The sequence below is a fragment of the Peromyscus californicus genome, unplaced genomic scaffold, assembly GCF_007827085.1.
Source record: "Peromyscus californicus insignis strain IS unplaced genomic scaffold, ASM782708v3 Scaffold_12__1_contigs__length_115047231, whole genome shotgun sequence".
In the NCBI taxonomy this organism is placed as follows: domain Eukaryota; kingdom Metazoa; phylum Chordata; class Mammalia; order Rodentia; family Cricetidae; genus Peromyscus; species Peromyscus californicus.
In genome coordinates, this window is record NW_026294413.1 from 12,094,180 (window position 1) to 12,114,162 (window position 19,983).

The following is a 19,983-nucleotide window of genomic DNA, read 5'->3' on the forward strand; positions in this document are numbered from 1 at the left end:
CAAGCTTCCTGTAATAATGTCCATATGTTAAAATTAACAAAGCACCAGATATATGTATTTTACCTTTTATGACTAGTTCAAAACATTCATTTAACCAGAACATATTTTCTAATTTTACACAATATGCAAATTCTCTATTTATTACATTTTAGAAAAATGGAAATTCACATGTAGTTCTCAGGAAATTGTCTCAAATACTCAAGTAGAACAAATATATATTTTCACAGAATTAACATTTATATAAAATATGATTGAATTGATTTGATTTATGCTTGATAAATTTTACCACTATTTTTATGGCAAAAACAAGATGTATTGACATAAATTTAGAAAATATGAAACATTAATCACATACTCAACATTAGGGAACATGATTTTCACTTGTATCTGTGCCAAAACCCAACTTCTCCATTCATCTAAGTTAGCAATGATTATTAAGATGTCTGAGATATCTGGCTACAGAAAACTGCATTCTCTAAAAATCCTTTCTTTGCTTTCTTCAGTGTCTTTTTGATGAATTTCTAAGATCATTTTACTATTACTCAAGCATTAACCATCAACTTTCTTGTAGATGTTACAATTAACCTTAAGATTAGCAAAATAAATATGAATCACAGCCATAACATTTTAAATAACTATACTCTCCATTTCAAGCATAGGAATTCCTTTTGGTGTGATCATCCATTTCTTTCATATTCATTTGTACACTTACTATTTTATACTGTAAATACTAGGACATGGATAACGTGGATAGAATCTTTTCACCTTAATGTCTACTTTGTTGAAAAAACATTGTTCCTTCTGTGAAATGAGACTATTCTTTTACACATTAATATTTTAGAAGTACTGGGATATTCATGTATAAAAACATCTGATTAATAGTTTTGAAGAAACAATGAAGTTGGTTTGTTAAATCATCACCTTCACTTATTTAGGGCTAATACAGTCATTGCATCTGCTAATTTTGCCATTATTTATTTAATTGGTAAACAGACTAGGCTATAATAGACAAAACTAATACAATCAGGCATCACACTTATGGAAGATTCTCCCCAGTGTTTTACTAGAATAAAAGCAGCAATGGATGAAATAAGTGTACCAGAACAATTAAGTGATATATTCTCATAGTGAAAATCCTGAACACTGACAACACTAAATAATTTAAGGACTGATGAGTAGCAGGATGCCATTCATTAGTTGTAGGAATACAAAATGTCCCCATGTCTTTGTAATATAATTCAGTATATAAGCTACCATTCATGTCACGATTATTTACTCAAATGAGTTGTAATGTATTTCAACACATAAGCTCATGCATGCAAATGTTTATAAGTATTATTTATAATAGCATAACTACAAAAGGCAACAAAATATCCTTGAAAAGGTCAAGGCAGGAGATAGTCATATTTAAGCAAGGAACTGCATGTAAACAAACGTTTTAAATGAATTATGGTGCCATAAAAAAGACATGTTGAAAAAAAGCTTATCAGAGAACATTATATTTAGTTCTTATTACACAAAATTCTATAATAAAAAAAACAAATGGATAATAAAACAGTGATCAGTGGTTGTCGCAGAATGTGTGAGTGGTATAAAGGGGATCAATAGATGATACATTAGAGGTGTTTAGAATAGTATACTAGTACTCTTATTCTTTTATTAAAAAGAGAAGACTTCACATATTTACCAAATTTCACATAACTTTATAGCTCAAATTGTCAACATAAATGTAAATTAAATACCACAAGTTAGTTAATGAGGTATAATATTTGCTTATCAGTTGTGATTTTCTACAGCAAAGCAAGATAAATAGTAAAGCACACTGTGAGCCTGTGAGAAAAGGCTTACTTGAGAATTCTCAGTACAAACTACCCACTGTAATGAAGATAAGAAACTATTAATTTATTAATTAAAAGAAAAATAATTGTCTCACATTATAGCACAATTACATTATTACTGGTAAAGGACATATTTATCTTTTCTTTCCATCCTTTATATTTTTACTGTCAAACTGCATTATCTAGAATTCTTATTCAATGAAGAATAAAATGGAGCAAAGTTGTTAATTTCTAGTGGCCTTGATTTTTAAAATAATATGCTGTCATTGCAACATTAAACATGATAATTACACTAGTTTTGAAGAAGTTATCCATTATTCACTCTAGAGTAGTTCCCCACTAGTCTTCATTTATTAAGAGATTTAATAAAACAGCATTGCACTTTTTGAGTGTACTTTCTGATTCAAATAAAATGATTAAATGGGGATACTATTTAATCTGTTAATACAGTGTGATTCTCTAATAGATTTGCTAGGTGTATACCAGAACTGTATGTTCAGGATGAAAATTAATTCATCACTACATACTGTGGTTTTTTGGATAGTAGTGTTCAATTTTGAAATGTTATCGAATAAAATTTTTTCACTTATTTGCAGAATGTCTCCAACCATAATTTTCATTTTTTTCACGATCCTTGTTTACAGTTCTGTGAAGTAGATAGCAAGCCCTAGCTGGACAACAGAAAGTTTTTCAAAGAAATTCAAGCAGTGAGTAAAAATCACTCTAGCAATCTTATCCCAAATGGCATAAAATAAATAAATTTAAATGGTACAATACAATGAAATTAATTTTGATTTGGCCTATTTGCTAAAAGGTTTTATGATTTCCTAATTCCATCTGCCTGAGAGGACATGTGTTTTGACATATATGCCAGACTATATCCACTTACTGATTTCTAAAATCTAGGAAGAGGCAGATAATTATCAGAAGACGTAATATTTTAGAAATATAAAAATTAAAATATTTATAAAGTTGAATACTACTAGACAGGAATTTTGAAATGATGGTATTATACTTTAAGGGAAAGAGAGATAGAATCCTTTATGGTTGGGAATTCAACAGTGAGCACTGAAGTATAAGGAAGAGAAGTTAGAATGGCAATAATAAAATGTATCCTAAATGATACACTTTTACAGGCACACTCCTTGAGGTGACACCAATGAAAAGAAACCTGAATATGAGCCTCAGTTAATGGGACACCACCCTACCATAAGTTGGAAGAAAGAAGAAAGGGTAATGGGCGGTTTAGTAGATGGCTTAACTGGTCATACTAATCAAGATTGAGAATCAGCATTTGGATTCACAGAACCCATTTAATAATCTGGGCAGGCACAATCTGTCTTTCCTAAGATTCCTAGCTCCAAGTATTTAGGCATGACTTGGAACTCCATGTAACCATAGAAATAAGGAATGTTAAATAGGACTTCAGTGTAGAGGAGAGCTAGAAATGGGAATAGTAAGTTTCAGGTGATGTGAAGGGGTAAATTGAAATAGTAGGAACATGGGGTAACTACAAAGGAAAAAGAAAGATGGACAAATAACATGAAGAATGTTTAATGAAGTTGCATGTTTGTGTATATATAGTGTATATATACTATATAAATAATTATATATATGTATTATGTATACAAATGTATTTAGTTATATATGTATATATATATAATACATGAAGTAATAATAATAAATAACATGAAGTTATGCCACTTGGGCTGACAAAGTTCTACACATGAGCCCATAACCATCTAACAAAATTCCCAGTAACAAGCACAAGAAAGCTCTCTTCAAATTGTTGGTCAGGTTAGCCCAAGTGACTCTCAAGTCAACCCATATTACTGATGCTGACACTGATTGCGTCCAAGGGATTGAAGGTAAACCCCAAATGCTGAAGAGGCTGAATGTTTTGGACAGAGGAATTTGAAGTTTAGAGCTGGATCTAAGCTCAAAGCACTCATCCTATTGTCTAGCTTTCATAGTACTAGAAAGTGGTACATAATCTGTTGAGGGACATAAGCAATCAATTGTCCCATCCGGATATGTGTACCATTGAACCATAACAGTGTAAAGCATTGATAGATAGACCTAAAGTTCAATAATTGTACTCATAACTTGATGGAAACCAACAGCTGTCCCTTTGGACTTAAGACTAACTCAAGATGGGGGAAATCATGTCTGTTACAAAAAATTTAGCAACTAATGAGCTTTTCATGCCATGGATTTTAAAAATGAAAGTTCATTCATCATTTACTAGATCAGAAAAATTCTTAATTGCATTCTAAAACTATATCTGCTGATAAGTGTATCTATCTTCATAGCAAATGAAAACATAGCAAATCCAATGTAGATTACAGAGTATAGATTAACAGGTTGTTTAGAAAAAAACAGATACATATACAGCATTGCACATGCACATAAAATTCAGTGAAGAAGAAAGCTTGTAAGACTCAAGGGATCATGACATGTGAAATGAAATTGTGTCTTCTAGAAACAACATGGAAACTTCGCCAATGATACTTCAACAATATGAATGTCTAAAGAAGACACGGAAATGATAATACTAATAGAAACAATAATAAGAAATGTCATGGGTCATGGTAGGTTCTTGTCCCAAGGGTACCACTCCATTTATTCCATTTTGCATATATTTTTCTTGGCCACAGAAATTGGCACCAGTGTTATATTTCTTGGTACTCTTTTTCTCCTTAAAATGTATATTTTGTATATTCCCCCTCCACTGTCTCTAGTTCATCTACTGATAGTCATTATAGTGATGATTAATAATTACTTGAGAGAGTCAAGGCTAAGTTGTTTTGAATTTTCTTTGCCAATGATATTAACCCAAAATTCTTCTCCTTATCTTTCAGAAGATTCGTCAGACAAGAGCAAAAAGCATCCATATTATTTGCCAGATATCTTAAGAATGTTCTCTAATAGTCTTTCCCCATGAAACCTCAACAATCTATTTTGCTCTCAGACTCACTATCTTCCATGCTTCTACTACTATAACTTATTAAGCCTTGACCAAAACATTTAACCAGTTTTATAGTCTAAACTCTCAAGATCATCTATATTTCTTCAACAAACAGCATGGTCTGGACTTTCAGAGCAATGCCCTCTTCTTTGTATGGACTTCTGCTTTACTTACTGTTCTATTAGTGTGAAGAGACACCATTACCACTAATAAGTGAAAGCATTTCACCAGAGGCTTGCTTACACTTTCAGAGGGTGACCATTATGTCTGAAAACCCAGTGGTAGACAGACAGGCATGACATTCTTGCAATAGATGAGTTTGCTCTAAATTACAGGCAGCAGAGTGCATCAGACAGACACTGGCCCTAAAATGGACTTTTGGAAACTCAAAGCCTATTCCCACTGCGACACCTTCTCCATCAAGGTCATATTTCCTAATATTTTAAAGAGTATTCCAAAATGGGATTTGAATATTCAAATATATGATCCTATGCTGTCACTTTCATTGAAACTACCACAAAGAGAAAAGGAATTAATTTAACAGAATGAACTTTTTTAAAGAAAAATTTGAAATTATAATTGCATTCCATTTTTCAAATTTTTCCCTCACAACCCTCTCAGATATACCTCCCTTTCAAATTCATAGTCTATTTTTCATGAATTTGTTATATATATATTTATATTTACATAAACATATATTCTAAAATGTGATCTACTCAATGTATATAATGTTACTTCTATGTGTGTTTTCAGGTCTATCATTTGGTATTGGATAACCGATTGGTATGGTCTTCCCTTGAGAAGACTATTTATTCCTTCTTCAGCTTGATTAAAACCTTAGTTGCCTGTTTTCCTTTGGGTAGGGTCAGGGTCTCAAGGGCTTTACCTTTCCCATTTGCTTGTCTTTGTTCACCTCACATTTGCACTGCCATGTTGGTAAAATATATGAGTATAGCTTTTAACATTGCTAGCAGACACAAGCTCACTGCAAACTCTCTTATCACCTTGCATTCCATCCTGAGACATATTTTAGCTCTGTAGTACTTGAGTTTCTTGATCAGTACCACCATGGTTGTATTAGTCAGGGTTCTCTAGAGGAACAGAACTGATAGAATGAATCTATCTATCTATCTATCTATCTATCTATCTATCTATCTATCTATCTATCTATCATCTATCTATCTATCTATCATCTATCTATCTATCTATCATCTATCTATCATCTATCTATTATCTGTCATCTACAGGTTTTATATATAGGACACATACACATACATAGAGGTAAAGAGAAGAGGAAATAGACATGAGAAGCAATGGCACTCAATATAGAATTCATACAGGCAAAACATTGTTAATTAAACAAATAATGAGTAAAACAGTCAAGGAAAAGAGTTAGAGAATCATTAGATTATATTTACACTTCATATGAATGAAAGTTGGACAAAAGCATGTTACTAAAAAGTATTGAAAATAATACAGAGGCAATATGAGAGTCACTCAACATTGAAGTAGAAATTGGTAACAAATATTCTATTCTTGTTAAAAGAAATTTGAATATGAGTCAAGCAGTTCACAATTAACATTGTAGACAATACACACTTGGGGACAGGTGTTACTGGGTAATCATGAGAATGCAACAAGGAAGCATGTCAGCTGGATTTATTTCCTTTTAAAATCATCCAAAATTTAAAGTGGCAAACCAATTATACTTTAATCAAAACAAGGCATTTGGCCTAAAACACTTTATTCCTAGGACAAGCACAAGACTGGGAAGTATTATACCTGATAAATGAAAAGAAAGCAGAATACTTCTAACAAATATACTAGACAGGTAATAAATTGGTAGAGATAGATATATGGTAGATATATAGACAGAAAGACAGACATACATATTTTAAAAAGTGTTGTTCAGTTGGTAATTACTTTGTTCTGTTCATTAAAATTACAGGATGAATCACCTTTAGGGCCTTCTACTCTACAGTGATTTCTAAAAGGACATTATAAAATAACAATATCAATAAGTCATGATTGCTAGGCAATGTGTACTTTGTAAGTCAAAAGTATATCCTACAATTATGTCACGCTTACTCAAGGGGAATGAGTAAGTGACTTAGTGCTTGAGACTATCCTAATTTTCACAAATTAGGATATGTGAATTTTTGTTTCTCTGTCTCTCTCTCTCTCTGTCTCTCTGTCTCTGTTTCTGTCTCTGTCTCTCTGTCTCTCTCTCTCTCTCCCCCCCTCTCTCTCTTTCTATGTGGGTGTGTATTTGAAACAGGGTCACACTGTAGGCCAAGCTGGCTTGATCTCACTTTGTTGGCTTGACTTGTCCTAACTTACAGGTCATCTTCTTGAATTAGTCTCTCAAGGGTCATAGTTATATCTGGCTATTATGTGATTTTAAATGAATGAGCGCACATAAATATCCTGTTCCTTTATGAAACTCTGTTTAAAGAGCTATACTTTATAATTAATAAGGTCCAATGAAAAGAAATTTGAAATATATTTCACGGGAAAATGTAGCACGAATCTTAAAAGGTCTTATTAATAAAAGCAAGCCTGGACCCAGGTATTGGGTGAACATAGAAAGATCAGAGATATAGAACACCCAACCTCACTTTGCCAATTTCTCAGCTGATCTTGTTTCCTCAGACTGAAAGTCTCTGAGTCCTCATCCAAATGGATCTCAGCTGAACTGCTGCTAAAAGCTAAAAGCTTAAAAGGCTCTAGTTTCTGGTTTTCAGGCTTTCTGTCATCACTTCCTGGGATTAAAGTTGTGTGCCAGCATGCGTGGCTCAGTTTCCAGTGTGGCCTTGAAATCACAGTGATCCGGATGGATCTCTGCCTTCAGAATGCTAGGATTAAAGTCATGTGCTATCACTGCCTAACCTCTATGTTTAATATAGTGGCTGGTCTGTTCTCTGACCCCCAGTTAAGTTTATTGGGGTGCTCAATATATCAACCACAAGAAATCTTGATCTTCTGTTTTGATATTCCGTCTTCTCTCCAACCTTTCACAATTTAAAATTTTAAAAATATCACTATAACTCACAATTAAAAGAAATGTAATACTCTGTTAGTGTCTGTTAGGCTTTATCATGAAACATTATTAAGTGGTGACAGCACAGATATTTATCATTCATACAAAAAATTTACAGAATCATTTTATGCTGCAATATCATAACATAAAATGTGTGAGAATTTACTTGTATTTTCACTGATACAGATTAACTTAAATAAAAAGATGTGGTTGCCGGGCGATGGTGGCGCACGCCTTTAATCCCAGCACTCGGGAGGCAGAGGCCGGCGGATCTCTGTGAGTTCGAGGCCAGCCTGGGCTACCAAGTGAGTTCCAGGAAAGGCGCAAAGCTACACAGAGAAACCCTGTCTCAAAAAACCAAAAAAAAAAAAAAAAAAGATTTGGTTATATCATATATACTAAACAAATTATATGTAGAATATTGTCATATCAGATCATATATATACATATATATATATATTACTATATATGTGACTATTAAGATTCTCATTAGTATTTGCTCTTACTAGCAAAGGATAATGAAATGAATATCATATAAACTATATTCTATATTTTAAAGTGTATGTTACTTTAACATTTGAATGATCAATGGATCAGCTAAATTTGTTACCTAATTGAAAAGAAAACTGAATCATAAATATAAAAGATATTTTGTTTATATTTATCCACTTGGTTACTTACATATTGTATTAATTATACAAATTACTCCATATTAATTGTTCAGACAAACTGTATGATTATGATACTAGATATTTATTCCTTTACATAGTATGCTTAGATTTTACATATGGAAAAAATATCCTGAGAAACATAGATGCTACTTAATTTTTAAAAATTCATCAAACTATTATTAAATAAAGAATCCATTAGAAACCTATGACAGAAAGCAGAACATTTTATTTAAGGGAACATTCACAGAAATAGAATTGTATAAATGCTGAGAGGAGAGATCAGTATTTAGAGTGAGAAAGTAGCTATAGAAAAATACTTCCTTTTCAAGACAAAGAGTTCAGATAAATTTATCTTTAAACATGTTTGAGTAAATGCAAATAACTGACATAGGATATTCATGTCCTGTGTAATAGAAATAAATGTAAATGTCAAGGTAATATAATATAATCTATAAATAGAGAGAAATTTTTATTGATCAGGATTATTCCAATGAAGACACGGTGAAAAGACAGCAGTGGTGGGGGAAAGTTTCACTGAGTTCTCACTTATTTATAAACATGCTTCAGTACAAAGACATGGGCTTGTGAGGTAAGGTGAATGAAGGTAAAAATGAAGATAGAATAACGATTTCTTCTGATAAAAAATAAAGGCCTACACAGGTTTCACATTCTATGTAGGCAGAGCAGCATTGCAAAAGAAAGAATGGATTTTAGTGTGGGGACCAGAATTAAATGTGGCAATTTCTACAAGACAGAACCATTTCATATCATTGTAGAATTTTAGCATCACCAAAAGGGACAGGATATCTCAGAAGAGAAATCTTTCAATGTAGTTATATGGTGTTAATGGAATAGCCTTTATTCTAATTATAACCTCTATCCTATAAAGTATCCAATGTCTATGCACGTTAACATCAAGAATTCATATAATGATAAATCTCTAAAAGTTAATCCAAAAATTAACCTTAAGTATATATCTTTTCCAGGAAGAACTTTGCTAAAAAGAAGACTAACTGAAGAATGCCCTTGACGGAATTTCAAAAAAATATATTCACTAATTTTATTATTATATTTCTGTGGTTTTTGAGTGTGTGTGTATGTCATGTATGTAACTGCACATGTGATACAGTGTGTACATGGGTCAGAGGGCAGCTTTCCATAATCTATTTTTGTCTTCTTCCTTATGGTGCTGGGGTCTCTCATTTCAGTCCCACAGTCGTGTATACCCCAGGTATACTAGCTCTTCAACTTCCAGCCTGTTCCCCTGTCTCTGTCTCCCACCTCATTGTAAGAGTGCTGGAATAACGAAGCAGGCTTCCACATCTCAGTTTTTCTCACATGGATTCCAAGGGCAGGGATTTGGGCTGGTACATATTCATGTTGTCAAGCTGTCAAAGTAATTTTACCAGTTGAGCCGCCTTACCTGCTGTATTTATTAAATCAATATTATATTTAAGCGCAATAAACTATTTTTTAAATATACAACAAAATTCAATATAATGTATATTAAAATAGTGATTTCTATGACCATTGCAGGAACATTTCAAGTGGAATTAAATAATATTTAATATTCCTTTTTAACTTATTGTTATTAATTACAATGAGGTCTGTGACAATGGACAAATTTTTAACTCCTTTGCTGTTCAGTTTTGACATCTTTCAAAATGGAATAGCAGTGATAATTGCCATGTATTGTAAACATTTCATCTATCTACTAACTTATTCTTTTTATGTCAAATAATTTCCTAAATACTTTGACTTCTGGAATCTATTCTCATTGTGTTTTCCTCTCCAGGAACACTTCATTCTGATTGTGTTTTAAACATTTCATAACCTTTCCTTGCTCCAGCTCTCTTGGTGCATTGCCATTAGAGTTTATATTTCAGAAACATTAAACTGGTGTGGAGGACTGCAGCACAGAAAAGTCAGGATATTCCCTAAACTGTTCTTAGGTTACCCAAATTCGTTCTATTTATTCTAGTCAGATCTTATTTGGTGTCCCAAGTAATGAATATGTAACAATTAAAGTTTAACTCCTAAAACTTAGATTACTAAAGGAATTAATTTTTAACAAATAATTCTGGAAGAGGAATAATTTTACATTTAACTTATGTCTGCAACTAGACTTATGGCAGCAGACTTTCAAAATAGTTATAATTACTTTTAATTGATTTTAAGTCAGTATGCATAGTAATAGGTTTTTCATAGTGACATTTTTATTTATATGAATCATTATACTCTGTTCTAATATTAGCTCTTCACTCCCTAACCACACCCATGGAGGGTTTCTTCCTCTCTTCTGTTTCCCTGTCTCACACTCCTTTACCCTCAGGGTTTCTTCTGTTGTCTACCATCATGACCCATATGAACATGTGTTTTCCAGATATACATAAATATGTGATGTAGATATTTTATATAATCTAAATGATGGATGGGTTTATAATTTTAAATTTAGTTCACACATAAGAGAAAAAATGCAGTATATTCTATCCAAGTCTGCCTTGTTTCTCTAAAAGTAACAGTTTCCAGTTTCTTTCATTTTCTTTGATTTCATATTTTCCTAATGGCTGTATAAAATCCCATCACATATATATATATATATATATATATATGTATATGTATATATGTATATAACCATTTCCTGGTGGACATCAATATGGATTTGTTTCCAAGCAATTAGTAATAGTGCAAAACTAAACATGGGTGGGTAAATATTTTGATGTAATGTGAAGTTAGATACCTTTGAGCATACTTACATAACTAGTTTATATGATAGTTTTAAACAAACATTGAATAGTGATAATTACCATGGTTATTATAAAAATATGAACTATTGGATCTGATGATTCAGTGGTTAAGGGCACTTGCTGAGGACCCAGGTTTAATTCCAGCACCCACATGGGCAGCTTGCAACCGTAGATGATAGCTCTAGCTAGCTACAGTGGATCCAATGTCTTCTTCTGACTTCCATGTGTATCATGCAAACATGTGATACACAGACATGCATGATAAAATAAATTTAATTAATTTAAAAAATAATAAATAGATAACACACTGTCTATAAATAAAAATAAAGATAATATCAAATCTATCATATTATAGAATATCTATATGTGTGAGCACATTAAGTATTTTCCTATCTGAACTCATTGAAAATAATATTTTCAAAATTTATCTTTTTAAATTTGCAATCTTCATAGTCACTTTCTTTATAACTAGATAAAATTGGAATACATATTTGAACCACATTCTCAATATTCATTGATTATATTATACCTAATCTAGGATTCTTCTGTTTTTCAGCTACTGTGCTGTTGGTTGTTTTTGCTCTTTACTCTTTTGGCTCTTTAGAGGGCTTGCCACCCAGTTCCCAATAAAACACATAAAGGCATATTCTGAATCATAAATACCTGGTCTTAGCTTGGCTATTTTCTTACCAGCTTTTCTTAATTTAAATTATCCCTTCTACCTTTTGCCTCTGGGTTTTTTCCTTTTCTTATTTTTGTATATCTCACTTTCACTCTAACAATGTGGCTGGCTATGTGGCTGTGTGGCTGGTCCTTGACATCCTCCTCTCCTTGTTCTCTTGCTCTTTCTTCTTCTCCCAGACTTCTTTTCTATTTATTTCTGCTGCTAGCCAACCCTGCTTATACTTTCTCCTGCCTTGCCAATGGGCGTTCAGCTCTTTATTAGACCATCAGGTGTTTTAGACAGGCACGGAAACACAGATTCACAGAGTTAAACAAATGTAACATAAAAGAATGCAGCACATCTTTGCATAATTATAAAAAAGTTCCAGAGCATAAACAAATGTAACACATCTTAAAATAATATTCTATAACACTACCATAAATAGATCAGCAATTGGCATGAATGTTCAGGTATCTCTATAGTATGACATAGAATCCCTTGGATGCATATTCACGAATATTATAGCTGGGTTATGTGATGATTTTATTTCTAATTTAAGAGAAATATTAAGACTTATTTCTAAAATGGCATAACTAGTTTACAGTCTAACCAAAACATAAAAGCATTCTTTTTTCCCTTCACAACACCAAACACTTATTCTTGATGGTAGTCATTTTGACTACAGCAATTTGGAGTAATAAAATTGTTTTAATATTCCTTTCCCTGAAGACTTAGGACATTTTAAGTGAAGTGTTTCTTGGCCATTTGAATTTCTCCTTTTAAATAAATATTTTATTATTTTACATGCATGGTTGGTTGACTTCACGTGTCTGTGCACAATACATTTATTTAATAAACAAAAAAGTCCAGAAGAGGGAATCTGATCCCCATTCAATGGAGTTACAGATGGTTGTGAGCTACCATGTGTACAGTGGATTACAAGATCCTTTGGAAGAGCAACCCGTGTTCTTGATTCCTAAGCCATCTCTCCAACTCCTGTATTTATTCTTCTGTGAACTCTATTTAGTTCTGTAGTTTTTTTTATAAATTGTGTTGCTTTGTTGTTGTGTAGTTTTTTGAAATCTTTGTATATGCTAGAGACTAATTATACATAGTAGGTATGTGTAATTATATATAGAAACCAGTTGGTATGTATAATTATATGTAGAAACCTACTGTCATGTAACCCAAATTTAAAAAAAAATTTAGGGCAAAGCATGGAATATTGTGATATAAATTATTGGTAAGGAGGCCTAGAGGAATCCAAAACAATGTAAGCTACTGGTACTGATTTGCTAGCCCACTATGACTCAATGTTAAAATCCTATTGTTGAAGATACCACATAGATGCAAAAATAGAAAAATCAATCTAATACTGGCTAGCAAATTTTCTCTCTGGCAATTAGCATTCATAGTCTGAGTAGGTTCCATGACGACCTCTGGAAGAAATAAGACATCTGTAGTGTTACTTACTAGTGGTCTGATATGACAACTGGTGTAATATTGGCATGACTGCTCTGTTTTAAATCAGCCACAACCTGAGTGAACTAGAGTGCTGTTCCACAGAAGGGAATTGAGGCCTATTAATTCAAAGTGGTCAAAAGTCCACAGCTAGTGAGGACACGGACCCTAGAGAGGAAAATCCTATTCTTGCTGTGCTAAATGATCCTGGTGTCAAAATGAAGTCTAAATGTTTATACTTTTACCCATAAATCTATATTCTCATAACCTTGATCTAAGAAGCTTCTTCATGCAGTGGACAACAGGTCATGCACAGTATTTTAACAGGACAAATTCCAGATAATAAGTAATTGGTTGAAAATTCTCAGCCCTATAAAGGATATCTTTATCTCAGACCTCAGAGGAAATTTCAAAAGATAAATATATTATCTTAAAATGATGATAAAGGCATTTCATGATCAAATATTTATTAATATTTGTTCCTCTATAGGGTAATATACAATTAAAGAATCATTCACCTAATTCTAAGCTCAGGAAGTTTTAACTATTTCCCGAGGGTTTTAGATTATGTTCTTAAAAATAAACATTTAGCATCTTTTTTATTAATAACTTTATTAAAAATAAAAAGAAGTAATTTTTAAAGATTAAATTTCTCATGTATCTCTTTGTTCTATTACATCATTATTAGTAACTAATGCTTCTGAGAAAACATAATATTGATTTTTTACTTTCATCTTTATGGTATATGATATTTCCTATCATTAAACATACTAAATAGAAGTAACAATATATGAGATTAGGTCTCTTATTAGAAAAAGGGACATCATAAAAATAAATCATTTATTGGTTTGGTTTATCCAAGTACAAAAAGCTAATGAAACTAAACTTCTCCTTCTGAAGATTTTATGAAATTATACATTTGCCTTTTATCAAGCATTTTATAGAACAGTAGTGATATTAATGAATATGAATATATTTATATAACCAACCAATTAATTATAACTAAGATGTTGGACCCTTTGTCTATATACTGTTACTTCTATTTCATTGCTTATGTAAATGTACAGCCTTTTAACATGTCATATTAAATGCATTAAGAATATTAATCAAAGATAGTGAGATTGTTGCTTGCTCTGCAGCTGGGGTCCCACTCTCTCTGATCCTGTGGGAGGGGGTGAGTAGATGCAGAGCCAAACGACACAGGCTCTGGGAGGTTGTAAGCAATCTCGTTTATTAAACAAAGGACTGAGGTATTTATGTGTACTTTTTGGAGGGCTCTGCTTTCAGCTGCCATGGTGTTACCTGATTGGCTCTGGGTCATACGTCAACAGTGGTCATCTTGAGGGTCCAGTTTCAGGGTCCTCTGGGTCAGGATACTACTGCACATGTCAGAGATCTTTGTTAGCTTAAGGCATGGCCCAGTGTTTTAGGCCTTATCTGCCTCAGTGCGATATCTGATTTGATAGAAAAGAAATAAATTTTTTATTATTTTATATCTTATAGTTTATCATACTTTCATTTCAGCTTTAATTTTATTTTATCAAAATTGAACTTAATAAGAAGAATAGACCTAGATGGTAGAAATAATACATACTAGCTCACAAAACTTAAAATAGTCTACTGACTTTATATGAACATTAATTTTATATTCACCTCTAAAACAACTTTGTCCTTTATTCATTTCTCTACATATGGTATAATTCTATTCCCCAAATGAGGAAAAGGAACTCTGAAGATGCCATTTATAGCACAACAAATTGTTTTCTTGCCCATTTTGCCAGTCTGAATTTTCCTTTGAGGTTTGGCACATTGCCATTGAAGGTTGTCATAACAGAAATTTAAATTCTGTCGTCAAAGTTGCTTAATGAATCTGCTGGAAACTGTCATCTAATTGTGGTTAAATTTTAAATAACTTTTAATGTGACCATGATATGCCAAGCTGTTGAAATAATCTCTGAGAGCCTGTTCTTTTCTGAAGGGAAATGGAGGAACAGCAGATCTGAGGAAGAGGGGGGGTGGTGGGAGGGTGGACAGAGGGAAGGCTGAGGTCAGAATTATTCCATTAAAGAAGAATAAATAAAAAGAAAAAATGAACAAAGAAATATTTTAGCTATAATATTTGCAATTTTGAAATCAAGCAGTTCATATGTAGCTAGTTTATTGTATGACTCCTGTTACACAGAGCATGGATAAAGATCATTCTTTTGGCTCATTGTTATCATTTATTATTTTGAGTAAATGTCCCAGTATCTCCAATCTGTTTCTAGTGTTCCTTCTTAAAGTTTTGTTCTAATTTTTATCATATGAGTAAATTAATGTCTAAATTCATTTGTTCTTTCCAGTGTAATTATGGGAGTTCCTTATATGTGTCTGTCCTGTATCTACTATCCCTGAAGGGCTAAATGCTACATTTCTACTTTATATACACTTTGTACTTGTATGTGATCCTCAAGGATCATATGTTCTATTTTTCTATTGCTTATGCAAAGTTAAATAAATTAAGGAAACTTTCAGCATTATCCTTTAACTGTGCTATTTTTAGGTTAAAAAATTTTAAATTCTATAATGATTTGACAAATACAAATTGTCAGAATATTGTCAATCTGTATATGTGAGTCAAAAGAAGAGTTAGAAATTAGTAATTAAATATTACTTTTATATGGCATCTGGATAATTTTCTTAAAAAATTTGATAAGTAGTGAAAATCACATGAATTTCACATTTCATTTTTATTTAAGCAGTGTGCAGGGAGATCCATGCTTGAAAAAAAAATGGTTTCTTAAAAGAGACTGCAACTAGCTGTTCTCAGCAAAGAAATGGTGATTGTTCACTAAACTGTGAGCATAGTACAAGTTTTAGAAATACAATCCCTGCTGTACTACAGGGAGCCATTAATCATTGCAAAGCACAATTGTCCCTGTTTGGCTCATTCTACAAATAAAGCCTGAAGGAAATATGAACACCGAGCTATAGACCAGCATGAGACATTACACACAGTGCTAACACTGGGAACTTCAGAGACACCCCCGCTGAGCTGGGGAACCTGGCAGCATTATGGGATAACTCCTCAGACATCATGACCTCAGTGGTACATTGTACATTGAATTCATAAGACATCATGTTATAAACGTACCATATAATTCAATAAATACAACAGAAGTTATTTTGCTAGTCAACAGATATATGATCATGGAAAAATGATCTTATTAATGTAGCTATTAAAATATGCAGTATTTTGATCCACATCTACCAACATAAATATATTAATTTTACCCATAATATACAGACAAACTTTAAACCATGTATGTTTATTTTACTTTAAATTTTTTTATACAGTGTCAGCACAATGGCTTTTGTGGAATTTCTTTGATTTTATTTTGTTGGGAGCATGGTCTGGTTCTATAGCTAATACTGTCCTAGAACTCAATATTTAGCCCTCACTAGCCTTGAAATTGTATCATACTCTTACCTTAGACTCCTGAGTGCTAAAATTATAGGCATGTAAAACCACACTCAGCTAATAAATTGGGCAGCTGCCGCTCATTTGAGAGAGACAATTAGGATGCTGTTTTTAGCTCTGTTTTAGAATCTTTTTTCTCAGTTTTTAGGTGGAAACTCTTGCCACCATGTTGGACGCCATTTGTAGCTAGAGTTTTCCTGCCTGGCCCACAGTCAGGACAAATCTCTCTCACCTGCCAGTCCCACAGCCTCTCAGACCCGACCAAGTAAACACAGAGACTTATATTGGTTACAAACTGTATGGCCGTACCAGGCTTCTTGCTAACTGTTCTTATAGCTTAAATTAATCCATTTCCATTAATCTATACCTTGCCACATGGCTCGTGACTTACCAGCATCTTCACATGCTGTTTCTCATCTTGGCAGCTGGCAGTGTCTCTCTGACCCAGCCTTTCACTTCCCAGCTTTATTCTCCTCCTTGTCCCACCTACACTTCCTGCCTAGCCAATGGCCAATCAGTATTTTATTTATTGACTAATTAGCAACACATTTGACAAACAGACCATCCCACAGCAGCCCTGCATTTGAGTCCATGCTTCTGGAGCTTTCTCTGACAAATAATATCTCAAATGCTTTTGATGAATAAATTATAGATAGAAAATGTGAACCATAAGCTTGTAGAAGGACATACCATGATAAACTTAGAAACAGATAAAAATAAAAATAAGTTTTGAAGAGCTCAAATGTGTTTCAGAAGTATTTTAAAAATTTATTTTTTACGTTTTTAGGCATAATATTTTTATAGACTTAATGCTTGAATATCTTAGTGCATTATTATAATTTAAATTTTCAGCAAACTGGTTACATACAAAATCAATACTAAAATTAATAACTTGTCCATATACCAGTAATAAACACCCTGTAATAAAGATCATACAAACACATTTATAATAGCCTCAATAATTATCTCCAAATAAAACTAATCAAGTTTAGGTTAAAGACACCCATGAGGAAAACTCTAAGTCTCTGAAGAGATGGAGGATGACACTATAAAATGGAAAGGCAACCTATGATCATGAAAGATGAACATGCTATTTGAATTAGGGTTTTCTAGAGAATCAGAACTGGTAAAATGAATCTATATACAGTCTTGAGGAAATATGTTCTAATGTCAGTGAAGGAACAAACTTGCCAATGAAAGGAAGCTAGGAAAAAAAAAGAGAGCAAGCTTCAATGTCCTTTATAGAGGCTGTTAGAAAAATGGGTGGCTAGATTAAAAGTGGATCTTCCTACCTCAAAGAAAGAAAAACATCCCTCATTGGTGCATTCAGCCATTTGAGTGTTAGTCCTTTCTGGACCCAATCAAGTTACCAACCAAGAATAACCAGCAGCAACCCAAGAGCAATTTGTAGATTGTAGTTGAAAGTTTTTCTGTGTCCTGCAGCAGCTTGGACCCAAGAAAACACACAGAGGTTTATATTACTTACAAACTGTATGGCCTAACCTGTCAGGTTTCTTTCTAGCTAGCTCTTACAACTTAGGTCATTTCTATTAATCTATGTATTTCCACATGGCTTCATGGCTTACTGGTACTTTTACATCTTGCTTCTCCTTGCTGTGGTTCATTGTGTCTGCCCCACTCTCCTTTCTTCTCTCTCTCCAGTCGAATGTACCACCTAACCTTATTCTGCTTCAGTATTGGCCAAAGAGCTTTATTTATAGCAATCAGAGCAACCAACACATATTCACAGCCTACGGAAAGACATTCCACAGCAACAGATTCAGTTGAATCCCAACAAAATCCCCTTGACTTTCTCAACAGAAATAAAAAACATTCTAATAATTTTTATGGAACCACAAGAGATTCCAGATAGCTAAAGCAATCCTAATCAAAAAGAACAAGACTGGATGGTATACTATGCCAGATTTCAAGATATATTACAGAGGCATTGCAGTAAAAACAACTTCATACAAACACAAAAACAAACAAACAACAACAGACACATAGCTCAATGGAACAAAATAGAATAGTCAAATGTTATCACAAGTAGTTAAAACTATCTATTATTTTTAAAATGTGCCAAAACATACATACTAGATAAAATAAAACATCTTAAAACTAAAAAGATCCACAGCAAAGAAAAGAATCTACCAATTGAAGAAACGCACAGAGTTGGAGAGAACATTTACCAACTATATATCTGGTAGAGGAGAAATATCCAGAATATATAAAGATCTAAAAAAAAAACTTGACAAAATGATCTAATTTTTAAAAATTGCCATACAGAGATGAACATAGAGCCTCAAAAGAAGAATTTTAAAACGGCCAAAATTAGATAAATAGAAAGTAAGACTACTTTGAGATCATGTTAGCAACCTCAGATTGCCAAAGCTGAAAAAAGAAGAAAGGAAGGGAGAGGGGGATGGAGGGAGGATGAAAGCAAGGGGGGAGGATGGAGGGAGGGATGGAGGGAGGAAGGAAGCAAGGGACGGAGGATGGAGGAGGGAGGGAGGCAGGGAGGGAGAATGAAGGGAGGGAGGGAAGGAGGGAGGGAGGGAGGGAGAATGAAGGGAGGGAGGGAGGGAGGGAAGAAGCAAGGGAGGGAGGGAGGGAGAAACTGACAACTGTTGGCAAGGATTTGAAGACAGGGGGCCCTCATTCACTGTTGGCATGGCTGAAAACTGCTGTAGTCACCATGAATGTCAGGTGGAAACTTCTCCAAAAGTTAAATTACCATATGAACCTGTGTACCAACCACTCTTTGGCATATATCCAAAGGACTCAATAGCCTACTCCACAGATATTCCTTCAGACATGTTCACTGCTAATATACTCACAATATCTAGGAAATGGAAACAGCTTATATTTTCTTTATCTGCTGAATAGATAAAGAAAATATATGTCATACATACAACACAATTTCTTCATATTTAAAAATGAAATTTGCAGATAAATGGATAGAACCAGAAAATATTTATTGAGTGAATTAACCCAGTCCTAGAAAATAAAACATAACGTGTTCTCTTCATCTTTGGTATCTAGCTCCAAATCTTCAGACATGTGTACAGAACCTAGAGAAACTGCACAGAGAACCAGTAAAAGACAAAGACATCACGGAATTGAAGATTAAGGTA